The 15,799-nt window shown below is 50.6% G+C and overlaps 1 pseudogene; it reads right to left on the bottom strand.

Annotated features, from left to right (window-relative positions):
* Positions 1-15,313, bottom strand: part of LOC131397999 (carcinoembryonic antigen-related cell adhesion molecule 6-like) — a 32,129-nt pseudogene extending 16,816 nt beyond the window's left edge.
* Positions 15,314-15,799: the final 486 nt, after the last annotated feature.

Genomic DNA, 15,799 nt, shown 5'->3' with positions numbered 1-15,799 from the left:
TCACGGTATCCGTGGAGCTGTCTAGTTCCTACCTCGCTTTGAAAATTTTTTTTTCCAGGCTTGCAGGGTGTAGTATCCTATGTCCTCCTGGGTGACGTTCTGGAACAGCAGGGATCCATTGGGGTATATTGTCTCCCGACCACTGTATACAGGCCCGGGGGTAATTTCTTGTGTGTCTATCACATATGTTGCAATTTGTTGATTGGGATCGACTCTGTCCGCTTTGAACCAGCCATAGCCTATGAGATTCTCTGTCAGATTGTGGACAAGTAGAAGAACATCCTTCCCTTGGACACCATTGGGCGGCACTGATTCAATAGTGAGTTGAGCAGTGGTGGGCGGGTTCCAGAAGGTTATGAGTGAGACTAGGAGGGAAGAGAGATCAATCAATATTTGGACCTATGTATTGAGATGGAAAGATGAGGCCCTGGGTCCTGAACAGGTCTCTTCATCTCTTAGACTTGGAGTGTGTGTGTTTGTGTTTGTGTGTGTGTGTGTGTGTGTGTTTGTGTGTGTGTGTGTCTGTGTCTATTGGTCAAGGTCAGGAGCATGACCACCATTACTTCAGCCCCTCCGAACTTGTGATTTCCTCTGTTCCCAACACTCTTCCCAGGTGTCTGCCTGGCTCACTCCCTCACTGCCCTAGAGCCCTGCTCACTCTCAGGGGCATCCTTGGGAGATGCCTTCCCTGACCTCCCCTCTAAAGACCCTCTGTCTTCACTGTCTGACCTTTCCCTGCTCTGTTCCCTTCATGACACTTGTCTGTCTCTGACATCACATTCAGATTTCTTTGCTTGTCTGTCTTCCTCCCCATAGAATGTGAGGTCCTGAGGGCACGGACTTGTGTGATCTTGTGGTACCTCCAGTGCCTGGAACAGGCTGCAAACACCTTGGATGAATGAATGAGTGTTCTCAGGGCCCACCACGTCCTGGTGTGTGTTTGTCAATTTCTGAGGTTTATTAGTAATGACCATGTTTGGTGCCCCTGGTTATGTTTTTTTTCTGAAGTATCACTTGGATATAGTTATCTTATTTTCAAAATGTAACTTCAAAAAAATATTGCAGTTACGAGTTTCCTACCCCTCACCAATTCCAGTTCACTAAAATTTTCCTGTTGCTGAGCCCCCTCTATCCATCCTACTCTGCTCCCATGTCCTCTACTCTCAGGTCCAAACAAAAGTCCTCTGTCCTCTCTCAGAGCCTTGTCCTCCCCAGGAGACTCCAGCAGTCTCTGTCCTCTAACTACTGCCAACCCTCAGGGAATCGTCCCCTCTTACCTGCCAGCAGGAGACCCTGCCAGGGGATGTGCCCTCTGTGGGCAGGGCTGAGGGGGACTCCATGGTGTCTGCTGCCTGCTCTGTCCCTCCCTCTGTGAGAAGAGCCTGGGCTCCAGAAGTGCTCACAACTGCCGCTGTCCAGGTGCTTCAGCTCTGCTGTCCTTCCTCCCTCTGCACTGAGCCTCCTCCAGGGGCAGAAGTGCTTAGTGGGGACACATGCACTGGGGGCGTGGTCTCTGCCCAGGTCCCTCCCTTTCCTCCCCTCATTCCTGCCTCCCTGGACCTCTCCTTCCCCTTTCTGTCTACATTTTGGTTCCCTGGCAACTGTGGAGGCCTCTCCCTCTTTAGCTGTGATTCCCTCCATACACACACATACACACAGACACACAGACAGACAGACACACACACCCTTGTTTGGACAAGCACAAGCCTGGGGCACTGCTGCCCTGGGCAGTCCCCACAACTCTGGGTCAGGGTGCGCAGTCAGTGTCCCCTGCAGCCCTTTCTCTTTCACATTTGACTTTTCACATAGACTTCAGAGCTGGGGTTCTGTGGCTACATCGGGAACTCTTGTCACAGGGATGTCGTTCCTGCTCTGTGTCACAATCACCTGTGGAACTTTGTAGAATTTGTGAATGCCTAGGGGACACCTTAGAAATGCTACTTTAGCAGCTGCCCAGGTTTGTGGATACCCAGCCAGGCTGAGACCCCATTTTGTGGGGTGGGGCAGCCTCTCACCTTCTCCTGTTCAGAGTCAGAAGATTCTGTTAAGATGCAGATTCTGACCCGGCAGGTGTGGGGTGGACCCGAGAGTCTGCATCTAACAAGCTCTCAGGTGATGCTGATCACACTGGCCTGGGGGGCACACTTTCAATAGCAAGGCTGATGGAGACCCCTGACCCTGAGAGGGATGACCCACCCACCCCAGCATTGGCCTCTGCTGTGTCCTGGCCTTGGGGTCTGTCAGCACCACGCAGATACCCAAGGGTCTCCAAACCCGGGGAGTTATTTTTGTTTGTGACACAGAAACCCAGCCTGGCACCAGTGTCTTCCCCGTGTCCTCAAATGCTCTGGGAAGGTTGGATTTACTCCCCACAGGAAGGCCACAGAGATGACTTGGGGGGTGAGAAAGGGGCAAGCTGAGTGATGACTGGTGAGGGTACCCACCCTCCATCTCTGAGTGTCACCAGCCTGGCCTCTGCTTCCAGGGACAGAGACCCAGTAGCGGTGTCATTTTAATCTGCAGTTCTTGGGTGTGAAGGGGGAGGTTTCCTGAGTGTCCCGGGTGAGAGGATGGTGGTGGTGGGAGGTCAGGTGGCTGTGGGCTCCTTGGTCCTTGGGAGAAGGCTTCAGGGAGACCACCCCCCTCTCCATGTGTGTTGGCTGAGCTGTGGCTCGGAGACTGACCATCCTGGAGGCCTCTGTCCTCTGCTTGGCTGACTTTTCTGTGGTCACCTGCCTTCCCCATGGGTGGTGTCAGGCAGGTTGTGGGGACCTGCTCAGGGACCCCTGACAAGGCAGGCTACTCTGAGGCCCCTAGAAGGAGTGGGCAGGATAGAGCAGGCATGTAGGAGGGGCCCAGAAGGGTCTGTTAAAGGGAGGGATGGAAACCAGGCTCCTTCTCCACCTCCTTAGCCAAAGCCACTTTCAGGTGTTAATTGTCTGTGTGTCCCAATGTCGCCCCCTGGAGGGCATGAAGAGACCTGTGGCCAATGTCAGGGGCTGCGCCAGGGATGCTGACCAGGCCCCAGGGGGTGTGAGCTGATCCTGAGCCGTGTGCAGATGTGATCATTGACCTCCAGGCTGAGAGGCTGGTAAGTTTGTCTCCTGTGCTTTGGGGATCCCAGGCTGCCAGACTCCATCTCAGTGCAGGGAGAGCCCAGGGAGAGGACAGATGTTGTCCAGAGGATTCCTGGTCTCGTGTCAGAAGAACTGTCCCCTGGGGGATGTGCTGTCTCAGGGTGAGCTTTCTGTCCCTGAGATTTAAAGAGTGGGGTAGAGTGTCTCTTTAAGCTTTTGGGAGAGGACAGTGCCCTGGAGGTTAGGCCCCAGAATGTCCTGTTTCCTCCATCACAGCACTGGATCTTGCATCAAGTCAACCGTGTCCCTGTCCGTTGTCTGCTCTAGGCCTCCCCACAGGGCCCAGGAGCTGCAGCAGCTCCACGTGGAGACTCAGACAGGGGATCCCCTAGGTTCCACTGTTAGGAGAGGGGAGGCGCCTATGGGACCCTCAGCACCTCTGAGATGGAAGCAAACAGATCCTAGTTCTCCTGTTCAATTCTGGGAGGGAAGTTCCTCTCATTTCCTGGGATGCCTTGAGCTGGTGAGATGCCTTCATGGGACCACAATCAGGTGTCCCCCAGACTAGGGACCCTGTAGGTGGGGAGTTGTCCCCGGATTCTTTTGAGGTCAAGGTGGGACTCTCTCCTCTCCTGGTGGTAAGTCCAGCTGGTGTTGAGAATTCAGAGTTTGTCCCAGGTCAGGTCTCTGTGAGAAGAGGAGGGACACAGGCTGCTGGCTCAGGGCCTCCAAGGAGAGAAGTCACTTACAAGGTAGAGGGGTGAGGGGGTGTGATCTTCTGGGAGTCAATAGGGATATGAACCCCCAAGGTTAGGAGGGCCCTGTCCTCCCTCCTGACTCTACAAGGGGAAAAGCCCATCCCAGAGACAGTATTGCTGGCCTCCTCCCATCCTGATGCCAGTGGCCCTTGTGTCTACACGGAATGTGCTCTGACCCCCAGGTGTCACACAGGGATGACAGGCTTCTGTTGTGTGGTTTCCTTCCTCTATTTAGTGAGTATTTTCTGAACATCTGTGATGTGTCAGGCCCTGATGTGGGCCCTGTGAACTCCACAGAGAAGAGGACACACGTGGGCCCTGGGGTTACGGAGTTTACCTTGTGACAGGGAGACAGGCACTCAGAGAAAATCATGGAACTAAGGAGTTAATTCTATTAGAGAGAAGGGCCATGAAGGGAAAATGTCTGGTGTGTCAGGAGCATGTAATGAAGTCTCAGTTGGTCTGGGGATCACCGAGTGCACCCTGAGAAAGTGACCTTTTGGCTGAGACCTGAAGTGGGAGTGGACGTTCATCCCATAAAGGGCGAATGGTGTGGAGGGAGGAGCTGCCTACAGAGGGACCAGCCTTTAAGGGGGTCGATGCCAGGCTGAGTGGAGGGGCTGAGAGAGTCCAGTGTGGGGAACTTGGAGAGGGAGGAGGACGGTGGACTGATTGAGGCTGGTGAGGAACAGACCCTGCTGGCCTGTGGGCGATGCTGAGGGAGGTCAGCAGCTCCCTGGGGAGGCTCCAGAGTAGCTCTGCTGCCCTCTGCTGGACAGGGATGGAAGCGCAGAAGGCAGAGTCATCACGCCATACTGCTCTGCATGTTTATTCAACATCAGTTCATAGACATTTCACATGGGTCATATATCATATTAATGCTCTATCATATTCCTGCTCTGTGAGTCCCAATCTCCGTTGCTGTAAGTACACTGGCTCTGCCTCTTTCCTCAGTGACATGTCACCAAACTCAGATTCCCAGGAAAGCGTATCAGTTTGTGTTTGTCTCTGTAAGTTACACTATGCATGCCGTTGGGTGGAGTGATGTGTGTGGTTGGAGGGCTGGCTGGTGGTTCTGTGGGAAGAAGGAGGAGCAGAGAACCAGGGATGTTGAGAGGGAAAGGTCTGTGTCAGGTGAGCAGAGGGGGAAGGATGGACAAGTCAACTTCCTTTCTCACTCCCAGGGCCTGGTGCCCAAACAGGAACCCTGATTATGAGAACACACAGCACCACACACCTCTCTGTGTCCCTGGGTCAGGTGAGATGGGAGCTGCTTCCTCTCCTGTTCATCAGGACCTGGGCCTCACGTGTGCCCTGTGCCCATGGCTTAACTCTCAAGTGTTAAGTCCACATTGATCCAGGGTTGTTGTAGGCACTCTCTGTGCATATCAGCTGTGAATGGAGGAGCCCTGGTCCTGAGATGGCTTCACACACACAGTCCCACACAGCGCCCAGGCTGGGCCCTCAGAGTGCCTGTTTTTTTTCTCTTCTCCCCTGCCCATGCCTGGGGTTTCTTTCTTGTACCACCTTCTCCCTGGGCCTCTGTGGACAGCCTCAGCCAGTAGCCTCACTGGCTCCCATTGCAGGCACCTGCTTCTATGCTTGCTGCCCCCTCACATTCTCTGGGCCTCACTAGCCTCTCATTTATTCTGACCCCTGACCCCTGTGAGGGAAGAAGGAGGAAGCTGAGATTGGCGCTCTCCAAGGTTCTGCACTTTCTGAATAGCTTGAGAGTGAGGAATCCCGATGTGTCAATGGAATCATTATTGTGTCTCCTGGTGGAAGCATTCCTCTCTTTGGAACTAAGACCTCTAGGCCAGCAGACCATAATGTCCTGGGGACAGGAAGCAGAGATCTTGCTTGTGGATCACTCGAGGTATAGTGAGTGGTGTCACTCCCATTTTCACCCCTTGATTCCCGGACCTGAGAACCATGGGTATGGGAGAAGCAGCACCACATATGGGACACTGATTCAGAGCGTATACCAGAGTATCTTCCCCCAGCCCTGCAAGGTACTGCTACCTAACTGGTGCTGTAACTGACTTTCCAAAAGGCCATTCCCCTTTTCTATCAAGCCAGCTGCTTCAGGATGGTAGGACTGGTGGATTCCATGAGCATGGGCCCATTGCTGCATTTCATTTGCTATGAAATGAGTCCCTTGGTCAGAAGCAATGCTGTGTGGAATACTATGATGGAGGATAAGGCATTCTGTGACTTCACAAATGGTGGTTTTGGCAGAAGCATTGTGTACAGGGAAGGCTAATCTGTGTCCAGAGTAAGTGCCTATCCCAATAAGAACAAAACACTGCCTCTTCCATAACAGAAATGGTCCAGTGTAATCAGCCTGCACTAGGTAGCTGGCTGATCACCCTGGGGAATGGTGCCATATCGGGGGCCCAGTGTTGGTCTCTGAGCTGGCAGACAGGGCACTCAGCAGTGGCCATAGCTAGGTCAGTCTTGGTGAGTGGAAGTCCATGTTGCTGAGCCCATGCATAACCTCCATCCCCGCCACCATGGCTGCTTGGTTCATGAGCCCACCAGGCGATGACAAGAGTGAGTGGGGAAAGAGGCTGACTGGTGTCCACAGACCGGGTCATCCTATCCACTTGATTATTAAAATCCTTCTTGCTGAGGTGAATGGTGAGCATTTAGAGAGGTTTGTCCACATACTTCTTGCCCAGACTTCCTTGTCACCAGTTTTCCAATCATGTTCTTTCCAAGTCCCTGACCATCCAGCCAAATCACTGGCCACAGCCCACGAATCAGCATATAATCTCACATCTGGCCGTTTCTCCTTCCAAGCAAAATGAACAACCAGGTACACTGCCTGAAGTTCTGCCCACTGAGAGGATTTCCCTTCACCCCTGTCCTTCAGGGAAGTCCCAGAGAGGGGCTGTAGGGCTGCAGCTGTCCACTTTCACATGGTGCCTGCACATCCCACAGAACCATTGTAAACCAGGCCTGAGTCTTCTCTTCCTCCATCAACTGATAGTAGGGAACTCCCCTTGGGTGTGGTTGGGAGAGAGAAGACAGTGTAGCAGAGGTGGGACCAATGGCATTTGGGCCACTTCTTCATGTAACTTACTTGTGCCCTCAGGGCCTGCTCAGGCCGGTTCACGTATATACCACTTCCATTTGATGATGCACTGCCGCTGTGCACGCCCAGCTTTATGGCTTGATATTCAGACGACACCCAGTTCAAGACAGAACTAGTTCAGTTCAGAGGCTGTGTCCAGTAACCCCCAAAGGACTAATTACATCCGTTTCCCCAGTGCACATGCAGCTCAGGTTGCATGATAATTGGGTGGCCCATGGTCAAGTGTTCAGTCTCAGTTACTAAGTTCCAGTAGCAAGCCAAAGGCTGTTTCTCAAAATGAGGGTCATTATCCTCAGAGGATAGCAAGGCTTTGGTCCAAAATCCTAATGGTCTGTGCTGTGATTCACTTATGTGCGCCTGCCAAAGTCTCCAAACACCGACCCTATCTGTCACTGACACCTCAAGCACCCTTGAGTCTGTTGGATTATATAGCCCAAATGACAGAGCAGCTTTCACAGAGCCTGGACCTGGTGCAGTGCCTTCTCTTATCCTGGATACCACTTAAAACTAGTAGCTCTTTGCTTCACTTGGTAAATGGGCCAGGGTAGCATACCCAAATAAGGAATATGTTGCCTCAAAATCCAAAGAGGCCCACCTGGCATTGTCATAGGAGGGACCAGATTTAACAACCAGATTATTCACCTTAGAAGATACATCTCGATATTCTCCTCACCCCTGGATCCCTAGAAATTTCAGTGAGGGAGCAGGCTCCTGAATTTCTGTCAGATTTGTTTCCCATGTCCTCACATGCAAATGTCTTATCAATAAGTCTAGAGCACTTGCTACTTCTTGCTCACTAGGTCAAATCACCATGATGTCATCAATGTCATGGACCAGGGTGATGTCTTGTGGAAGGGAAAGACTATCAAGATCTTTGCAAACTAAATTATGACACAGGCAGGAGAGTTGATAGACCCCTCAGATAGGATGGTGAAGGTGTACTGCTGGTCTTGCTAGCTGGAAGCAAACTGCTTCCAGTGGGTCTCTACTGACAGGTGTGGAGAAAACTATTTGCCAGATTGATAGGTGCATACTAGGTACAAGGGGATGTTTTAATTTGCTCAAGCAATGAAACTACATCTGGTACAGCAGCTGCAGTTGGAGTTATCACTTGGTTAAGCTTATGGTAATTTACTGTCATTCTCTAAGATCCATCTGTCTTCTGCCAAATATTAGAAGTGAATGGAGGCGTGGTGGGAATCACTACCCCTGCATCCTTCAAGTCCTCGATGGGGGCACTAATCTCTGCAGGCCCTCCAGGAATGTAGTGTTGCTTTTGGTTTACTATTTTCCTAGGAGAGGCAGTTGTAGTGGCTTCCACTTGATGTTTCCCACCATAATAGCTCTCACTCCACAGATCAGGGAACCAATGTGGGGATTCTGCCAGCTGTTGAGTATGTCTGTTCCAATTATGCATTCCAGAACTGGGAAGATAACCACAGGCTGGGTTTGGGGACCCACTGGCCTCACTGTGAGATGACTCTGAGCTGAAACTTCATTGACCACCTGACCTCCAATAAGCCCCTACTCTGGTGGGCCACCATGACACTTTGGGTCTCCTGCAGTTAGTGTCAGTTCAGAGCCCATGTCCATAAATGCCCCAGAAGTCTGATTATTTCCTTTTCCCCAGTGCACAATCACCCTGGTAAAAGGCCATGCATATCTCCAGGGAAGGCTGGGAGAAAGATTAACAGAATACATTTTGGCAGTATAGCGGGGTCCTTCCTCAAGGGGACCGGGCCTCCCCTTTATTCAAGAGGTTCTAAGTCTTTAAACTAGTTCAAGTCTGGGAATTGACTGAGGGGCCGTAACGCTCTGTTTCTATAACTCAAGCTAGACTTTTGTTCACTTAACCTAGAACTCTTCTGCTTATACAGATCAAGGAAGAATTTAGTATATTTCCCACCCATTTTATATCTAGGAACACCGTGATCCACTAGCCAATGCTATTGGTTTCTATGAGTCAGGCTATTCTGATTGCTGCTTTGACTCTGCTGTCCATTATGGTGATGATGGCCCACCTTGCCTTTGGTGATTAAGTGCCATCTCTTGGCCCTGCTACCTCGGGATCCAGTTACCTCCATTGCATTTAGGTTTCCCAATGCAGTGGCAGCAGTTCTCAGCATAATTTCTGATCTACAGAGAAGAGCCATCACAGAGCTCTTCAAGGATGCTGGGGCTCCCTTACAAACTCATATCTCACAGTCATGGTGAAAGGTGTGTCCTCTGGACTCTCCCAGAGTGGGTGAGCAAGTCTTAAATGATAAATCCACACCAACATTCCAATCTATTGCCCTAAGCTTTGTTTCTTTTCCTCTGACTCTCAGTAAATGGTCTATTCTCTGATGCAGAGACCTCATGGTTCTGTCAGGATAGACAGATAGAGATGTAAAACTTAGCAGTGACTTGGTGAGTTGAGTGGTGAGGACTTGGAGGTATTTTTCTCTGAGAAGAACTTGAGGTGTCCCAGCCCATGGAACCCCAGAGGAGGAGGGAATACCCCACACCAAGGCCCAGGTGCTCCTAGAGTGGCTGAGGGGAGTGAGCCAGGTGATGAATTGCCCACGGACATGGCCTTCTGGTCAGGCTGGAGAGTCCTCCCTCTGGAGGTCTGTTTCCTCGGGAATGTTCCATGCCTTGGGGAGAGTGTGAAGTCCTTTGTGCTGAGGCTTTGGACTTGAAGGGAACTTGGGCCTAAGTGACAGAGATCCCAGTGCAAGGAGGTAGGTGACAGAGGAAGTGGGTGTCCTTGGAGCCTTTACTCCCAGCTGCTCCCTGGGCTCACATGGCAGAGTTGGGGGAAGTGCTGGGTGTCTGGAAAAGTCATCCTCTTAGATGAGTGCAGGAGAATGTTAGGGAAGGGAAATGAGAAATGAGAATGAGAAGGGAGACTCATTTGCTGTTGAGGGGAGGCCCTCTGTCTCCCCCCAAGCAGAGGAGAAGGGAGTCAGAGGGGAGCCTGGTCTGAAGAAGGGCCCCATTACCCACAGGTTTCCGGGAACAGAAGACACCGAAGGGTTCCGTGTGAGAGTCAGCCCAGCCTGGACCCCAGTCATCATGCCCATGATGGTCCCAGCTGGGAAAAAGTTGCTGAGGCTCCTTGGGCAGGTCCATGTGTAGGGAAAGAGCAGGGAGACGGAACTCTGCAGTGTTTGCACTTACAGGAGACTCAGCCTTCACCATCAGAAGGGACTGATGTCCTCTCAGCACAGCTGTCCCTGGGAGGTGCACACTGGTACACGATGTCACTTCCCCTGGGGACAGGATCATTTTTCTAGCAAAGGCACACCTATCATTCTGTCTAAGGATGGTGGGTTTTATGGGTGTCTTTCACCAGAGCCTGGGCTGAAGAGGGCAGGAGGGCCCAGGACACTGAGGGAGGGAGCCAAAAAGAAGTTACACCGACGATAAGTCCATCACCTATGGTTACGCCTTCTTAGCTTGTATTTGTGTAGACATCAGCTGGCCCCATTTTCCGTTTGTGCGTCCCTACCTGTGTTTGCAAAGGGAAAGAGGCTGGGAGCTGTCCATGGTGGGAGTACAGCCCAGTGCTCTCCTGTGTGGACAGGGGCTCTTGAGAATCTCATTGTTTCCTGTTAATATTGTCCCCACCACATTCTGCCACCTCAACTCATCTTTCGCAGGAAATAGGGATGGAGGTTGGGATAATTTAGGCATAATATTTTCCCTATGCGCCCCCGGAAAGAACAGACCCAGAGTTTCAGGTGAATTTCTGCTAAGAGAAAATTCCCATGAGCAGAAAAAGAGCAAATGAAAGGAAGGGTCCTCTTTATTTAGATCCTTTCCAGGTGATCCCCAGTGGGTCACAGACCTGTTCACTTTAACTGGAAGCCCCCTACTAAGTCCGCTACTCCCTAAGGAGAAGGCAAAAACCCTGGAAATAAATGTTAAAGATTTAGACGTTTTTCTCAGCTGGGGATGGCACTGCCCCCCACTCAGAGAACATTTGGAAATGTGTGTGTCTTTGGGCAAGTATTTTGGCTCCATCAGTGACTTGATGGGCTTTCCAGAACTAAGAGTGTGGGGTTCAGCGATAATAAATGTGTTAAGAGTCTCGAGACTGTCCCACATAACAAGGAATTTCCCACCCAAATCTCGATGTCAGCTCCTCAGAAGAAATGAATCAATTGATTTTATTTTTCTTTACAGACCATATCCTCAACTGACAGAGTATATATTTATTTACTTGTTTGTCTCTCTCCACACCTTTTAGAAAGTGAGCTCCATGAGAGAAGTGACACAGCTTTGTTTACATCTGTATTGTCTGACTCTATAACTTGGGAAAACTATTAGATTCATGTTTGAACAGTATTTAAAGATGCTTTGGATGCAAAGAACAGAACATGCAAAGTGTCCAAGAGGACGTCTTACCTGCTTTCTGATCTTTGGTATTATGCCGAAAATATAATATTGTATTGATTTAAATGGTATTGCATCACTTATTAGGTCTCTCTTTCTCATTTTTTTCATTCATCATTGTCTTTTATGGATTTAGCCTTTAAAAAAACCTTTAGTCTGGTTCAGTGGTTCTCAACTGTACTGGGTTTTCCTCCCAGAGATATTTGGCAATGTCTGGAGGTATTTTTTTATTGTCAGAACTTATGGGTGAACTATTGGTACCTACTGGATTGAGGCCAGGGATATTGCTAAAAATCCTGCAATGCGCGTACAGGACAATCCCCTACAACCAAGAATGATCTGGTCCAAAATGTGAGTAGTTCCAAAGTTGAAAATTCTTCTTCAGACAAACATCTTCCTAGATGAGTTTTAACAAGAAAGAATACGGTAATCTCCATGATAATAAAGCAGCCTCTTAATACTTTATAGGAGAACAAATCCCTATCTACAGACTGGGCATATGGGGGACGCGGGCAAGGAAGCATGACTTCTGGCAAGTCTGCTTCCGGCGAGAAGGCAAGGAGTGGGCAGGCAGGGGGGAGACAAAGGTTTTGATAGAAGCAATGTCTCTCCAGTGTGGAGAGCAGGATGGTTCATGTCCAAAGGGATCCTGCCTGGCCTCCTCCTGCATCCCCACAGAGGCCTTGGGCCTCCAGCTTGGTGGAAGAGAGGGGCCAGGAGCCCCCATAGCGACCACTACCTCCTTGATGGCTGAGCCAGAAATCTGGGGCTGCTCGATTCACAGAAGTGGAAGAAGTTGAGGCAGCTGAGGTCTGAATTGGGGTGGGGGTGACAGAGACACAGGCTACTTCCTGTGGGTATGATGCTCTTGGGTTTGGCAAAAATAGGGGCTGAAGTATTGAGAGGGGTGGGGAATGTGGGGCTGGTAGGTGCTGCAGCTGTGACTGGTCTGGACTACAAGAGGTCCCCAATTTTCTGTTAGTGGGGCCCCAATGTGGATTCAATATAGGGGGACCAGGGTGTCTGTAGGAGGTACAGAGCAGGATTTGGGATCTCACCATTCCAAACAAAATTCTTTGCTTGGTTGCTCCACAGGAGAGGGACAGGGGGTCTGGGAGCTTGGCAGCCCTGTCAGTGGGAGCTGGTGGAGGTGGCCTATGGTGGTTAGTGACCCATGTTGGTGAGATGCAGGGTCCAGCAGGGTGAAAGCAGCTGGGATTTGAGTCTCCAAAGAGGCCTAGAGGGCCTCAACTTTTAGGGGGTGACCCAACAGGTGGGTGTCCTCAGTGGCAGGTAGGCCCCACTGGTGGCCTCTGCTATAGATGGAGGTAAGGCCCAAGGCCCTGGAGTTGGAGTCCTCATCCAGCTGAGGATTGGGGTCCTTGGCTGGTGCTGTCCCTATAGCAGGGGGTCAGCAGACAGGGACAGCTGGATATCTGGCTCTGTCTCATCCTAGAGGGAAGTAGAGGCTTCTATTCAGAGTTCTCATCTGGACACAAGGAAGGGACCGTCCTATCTGCCATCTGGGGCTTAATCTCTCACTAGTTCTGTCTCCTGCTCTCACTGCCCGGCTCTCAAAGAACAGAAGTTCTTTGTCAAACCTCCATCTCCCTTTCTCATTGCCTGAGGCCTCAGCACCGTCTCCCTGGTACTGGGGTCTGGGTGCTCTTTCGAGCACGGGGGAGGCCTTGAAGAGCTGGGTACCTGTGCAGGGATACAGAGGGGGCCGTCTGTGCTTAGAAGAGTGATTTTGAGGTCCCTGGGCCCAACACAGCTATGTGGTGCCAAGAAGACCAAACCCTATGCCTCAGGTAACTCTCCCAGAAATGGAGAAGAGGGCTGGGTATTTGAATCAGGGCCCCATTGTGGGAAAGCGCCTCCAAGCCCAGATGACCACCACGTGCAGAGACTGGCAGGTCCCAGCCTGCCACATACTGGTGTGTGGTCGTGGGGTCCATGTGGGACCCATGCTCACAGTGGTTGCGCTTGGCGCAGGGCAGGCTCGGGTGTGCACTGACAGCATCCCTGGAGGAGCAGGTGGCGGGGTGGGTGCCTGCGAGCAAGGATTCAGCTTCTAGAAGCTCCCCAAGCTCAGATGTGGCCTGGGTGAGGCACACAGGGTTCTGGTGACGTTTGGCATCGCAGCTGTAGGGTGGTGCTCAGGACCCTCCAGGCTGGTGCCTAGTGGACATGCGACAAAGCAGATGTCTGGAGTGCAGAGGCAGCGCAGAGAGCAACCTCTACTCTCTTGAGAACTAGGGAAGCCCAGGCCTCTGTTCTCCGTGGCTGATAACAGGTGGTTGGATCTGGGAGAGGGTTCAGGAGCTGCCTCTAGTCTTGTGTTTGAGATGTAAAGGAAGAAAGGAGAGTTTCTTCCAGGTCCCAAATTTAGAGATAGCCAGCTGCTTTAGGATGGTGGGGAACACATACTGACTGAAAGGCATTCCCTTTCGACATGGTGAAAATGATAATGCACTGGAATGCTCTTTCCAGGACAAAGAGAGAACTTAGTTTTATCAGTAACTGTAATGCAGGTTTTATTCTTCTAGTTCGTTTTTAATGTCACTTTTTGTAGTTTACTTCTTAAGGAAATGGTGAAAGCTGACCAGCATCCTTGTTTCAGCACAGGAATGTGGATTTTTATGTGGACTCTCATAGGATTTGAAGCTTTTGTGCATTCATATAGATCACTTTCTCTGTGAACACTAATGCAATTTCTCTCCGTCCATTTCTACTGGTCATCCCTGTGGAGAGAGTCACACTTCCCCCTAAGACTTGGAAAGCATCTGACTACCAAAGAAAGTGTCCAAATCCTTCTGGGTAATGATGATGGCACTCAAGTGGACGTCTGTTCAAGATGGGTAAAGGCAAGTGTTTTTGAGAACTTTTCCCTCAAAATCAAGAGCAGAAGGGACCTCCTGGGTCTGTCACAATGTTGTAAGGATGAAGGACACAAATAAAGGTCAGTAATTTCAGTATGAAATCCAAGATGGACAAGAGATTGGTCCAGAGTGTGAGAGTGGAAGGGTGAATGGTGAGGACACTAGAAAGACCTCCCTCCCCTAATGAGGGCGCATCAAAGGCTCCCGTGCTTCAGAGAGGGGGCCCTGGGTTGTGGGGCAGGATGCTGTCAGTGCACATTTGCTGGGAACGAGACCTCGACACTGGCCAGTCTCTCACTAAGTCCAATTTTTGGGTGTAGATTCATACTTAAGGAATGATGCCAAGGTATATGATTCTGAAAATAAAGAGAAACTCCTATGATATAATTTTCTTCTTAATAATTTTTTTCCTAATGATAGAAATGACTTTGTAGTCATTGCTAAGCTGACTCCTAAGATGGTAAGAACACCAGAGCAGACTGTCTAATGACATTACATATGTATTATTCATGTATGTTTTCATCTCAACATCTATAGTATTTCCCTCATCTGACTTTGCAATATAACCTAGTGATGTCGTTCTGACCTGTTGCTAACACCCTTTAAAACCACAGACTCCCAGCTGGTGAGCTACAGGCAGCCATTGTTAATCACCTCTAAGTATGGCTTCCACTGATAAATCAACTTTTGATTGATTAAAAGTAATTTTTCATAGATATCAGAGACGTCTGTTTTTTCTCTTATTCACACATCAAGAGGTATGGGGTTTCATTTGGTTAGTTGATATTAGAGATTAGTGTAGATCGGTGGTTCTCAACCAGGGGCAATTGTACCCCCTCCTCTCCCCTTTCCCCAGAACATATAGCAATGTCTGGAGAAAATGTTCTTACACTAGGGGGTAGACAGTTCTACTGGCATCTAGTGGGTAGAGGCCTGGGCTGGTGCTAATCGTCCTGCAGTCCAGAAGACAGCTCCCAACAAGAATTACCAGCCCCAGTGTCAGTGGGGAGAGTGAGAGCCCTGCTGTGTGCCCTTCCCCCAGCTTTCCCAGCAGGCATCCCCTCACCCTGCTCTTTCCCATATCTCCCAACATTCCACCCACCTGCAGTCCCCCCTCATCTTGCGTCTTCACTTCTAGTCCTTGTGAATCTGAATGTGCCCTTCGTCAAAGGTCAGCCCTAATCTCTCAGTTCTTTTGGCCTCTTTTTGTAGCAGTAGTCATCCACTAGAGGGCAATCATGTTCCTCCTAGAGCTCCTGGGGACCTTTTCCATCACCTGAGACCAATGCAAGTGTTTTCACTGCCACAACCCCAACCCTCAAATACTCTAGATTTGCTCTGGGTGAAGCTCCTGGGGCTGACTTCAGGGACTCAGGGAGGAACCTCCCATTGGAGGATGTGGTAGCATGGACTGGTGACCTGGAATGAACCCCAGGCCCAAGTCACTGGGAAGAGGGATGGTTCCAGGCACAGTGGGCAGTGAAGGCTGGACACTCAGGGCCCAAATGCCCCCACCCTACGTGTGGGCACTGGGGGAAATGACTGTGAGTCCATGGCCCTAAAGGAGTGGATCACTCCCCTAACTGTCCCTGCCCTCCTCATAGA

Source organism: Diceros bicornis, chromosome 34 (assembly GCF_020826845.1).
Source record: "Diceros bicornis minor isolate mBicDic1 chromosome 34, mDicBic1.mat.cur, whole genome shotgun sequence".
In the NCBI taxonomy this organism is placed as follows: domain Eukaryota; kingdom Metazoa; phylum Chordata; class Mammalia; order Perissodactyla; family Rhinocerotidae; genus Diceros; species Diceros bicornis.
The sequence above is the reverse complement of the archived record's forward strand: the minus strand, read 5'-3'. Positions and strand labels throughout refer to the sequence as shown.